The 2500-nt window shown below is 39.4% G+C and overlaps 1 protein-coding gene across 1 annotated transcript in view; it reads left to right on the top strand.

Annotated features, from left to right (window-relative positions):
- The window catches only part of LOC137984934 (sodium/potassium/calcium exchanger 3-like), a 10425-nt gene extending 9314 nt beyond the window's left edge, over positions 1-1111 (top strand). The window contains exon 4 of the mRNA XM_068832274.1: positions 1-1111. This exon is cut by the window's left edge and continues 1270 nt beyond it. The gene's annotated coding sequence lies outside the window, so the exon portion shown is untranslated.
- Positions 1112-2500: the final 1389 nt, after the last annotated feature.

The raw sequence follows: 2500 nt of genomic DNA, 5'->3' as shown, positions 1-2500 counted from the left end.
TGTAATAATAAATTTTCAAATATCAGTAAGAGATGTGGATGTGTGGCTTATAAAGGTTCTATACATTTGTCTTGCCATTTTAAAATTGTTGTTTCTTTTTGCTAAAAAAGCTTTTTTACACGCATGTGCTTCTTCGCGAAAATTTCATCTTAGTCGTGCCGTGTACTGAGGTGTCGTTTACCGTAAATGCATCTACCAAAATGTTCTAGAGTTTATCGGAGTATAATGTATTGTATTGTAACTTAGGGCATCGAGTAGAGAACTGTTATACCGTGGATGCCAGAAGAATGTTTTCCATGGTCCGAGACAACGCAACGCAAGACGAAGACAATTGAGTTCTTAGTCGTTACCTTTGACCTGAGTAGCTTTCTCTCGAACCTTGGAAAACACTCTTCTGGCACCAAGGGCAGGGTTGTTACTGCAAAGCGTTCAAAACGTAGTGGAGTGAAATTTATGCAGCTTCTATAGCTACATAGCAACATAGCTTTTATAGTTTCTATCAAATAGAATACGTTTTGGCTAATCTGCCACTTACTATAAAATAAAGTTACAAAACAGTGAAAAGAAAAATTTTATTATGATCAGTGAATACACCATTTTACAGTTGTAACTAAGTTACCTGGACTACGAATGGAAGCGAGGCTGCCGGTTACCCTATTTTGATACAACAAACCTTTTTGCTTTTCTAATGTTAATGTAGACTCGTTTGAATTACAACAACACAATTTATCTGACAAAGGAAGTGTGGTCTGTATCAATAAAATGTCACCGGCAGCCTCGCAGCCATTCAGAGGCTTGGTCACTGAGCAAACAACCGTAAAACTAAGAGAGTCAAAACTCTCTCACCATTTATGACCAACATTTGCGACAAACACCAGTTTCTGCGTTGACGCATTGTGATTTACTTCTGCAGTTGAAAGCCATCCGTCCTGGCCATTTAAAGATGGTCAACTAGTGTCCATTTCTTTTTATCTCTTATAAGCAGCAAGTCGAACACCGAGTCTACGCCTCAACGCAAGTTTTAAAGCTGGCACCACGGAATATGAAGAGACTACTGGTAGCCTACACTTTGTTCGAAGGATTTTTAGCTGACTTCCTTTAAGTTCACAGTATTTCAGAGATTATTTTTAAATGTTACAATATACTGTATTGGTTGAGATCCAGTTCAATTCCGTAGTCCAAAGTCCGCAGTCCACATTCCGTGATCCAATGATAGGGTTAAGTGCGACCGTAGATAGTTATTTACATTCAGAAATGTTGTTAACGGCATGATTCCAATCAAAACCAGTAAACAAGTGCTTTGCAAGTCTCTACGATGGTATTTATAAAATATTTATTACTTCTTCTTAACAATCCTGGGGGAAATTATAAAACAAGAGGGTTCAGGTAGCCTAGACGTTGTTCGAAAGAATAAAAGCCGATTTCCTTTAAAATTCACAGTATTTCAGGGATTTTTCATTTTACAATATCTTGGTCAATATCCATTTGAATTCCGTAGTCCGAAGTTTAAAGTGGAAAGTCCACATTCCGTCACCCAATCATTTTGTTAAGTGTGATCGTAGAATAACTGTTAACTTTTAAAACTGTTATTAAATCTGTTGTTAAAGGCGTTGACTCCAATCAGAACCAGTGAACAGATGCTTTACAAGTTTGTATGATAATATTTTATTTGATAATATTTCATGCTTTTTTTAAACAATACCGGGAGATGATTAGCCCGGTGGGTTTTTTAATCGAGTCATACGATGACCGGATATTGCATTGCGTGTAACGAAAACACAAAAACTCGTTTCCCGTCACGAACACAATCCTTTAATAAACTAGATGCACCATGAGCGTACACCGGGTTGCCTGTGGTACGTGTTACTCAAAAACAGAAGGGACTGAGTTGGGGTGCAGGGGTGGCGCAGTGGTGAGAGCACTCGCCTCCCACCAATGTGGCCCGGTTCGATTCCCAGACTCGGCGTCATGTGTGGGTTGAGTTTGTCGGTTCTCTTCTCTGCACAGACAGGTTTTCTCTCCGGGTACTTCGGTTTCCCCTCTCCTCAAAAACCAAAATTTCATTTGATTAGCGTAGTTAACTTCAATTTACAGTGTCCCCGATTAGTGCTCTACGGCGCTAGAAGATTAGACACTTAAATAAAGTTCCTTTCCTTGGGTGGTATTGAACTGCAGCGTTCCAGGCAATTTTTTCAATTGGCGGGTCATTAAGACCATTTAAGGGGTCACCCAGAAGTCGTGCCAGAAGAGGCCGCGCCCTTTGGCTCACACGTTGATACGACGAAACATATCTTTTTCTGAGGTTAAAAACCTGGCTACCAGCCCATTAATCATTTGTGAGAAACAAAAAAAATTCCTGTCATCTTTAGAAAAAATAGGCACGCATTGCGTTCGTGTGGTAGTGCAGTAACACAGCGCTTTATTCCATATTGTCAACTGAGCTGCTTTTTGTCTTCGTAATATGTAGCTCTAATAGTACACGATATTGTTTTGGTATTGT

The sequence above is a fragment of the Montipora foliosa genome, chromosome 14, assembly GCF_036669935.1.
Source record: "Montipora foliosa isolate CH-2021 chromosome 14, ASM3666993v2, whole genome shotgun sequence".
NCBI lineage: Eukaryota > Metazoa > Cnidaria > Anthozoa > Scleractinia > Acroporidae > Montipora > Montipora foliosa.
This window is presented reverse-complemented; position numbering and strand designations above follow the sequence as displayed.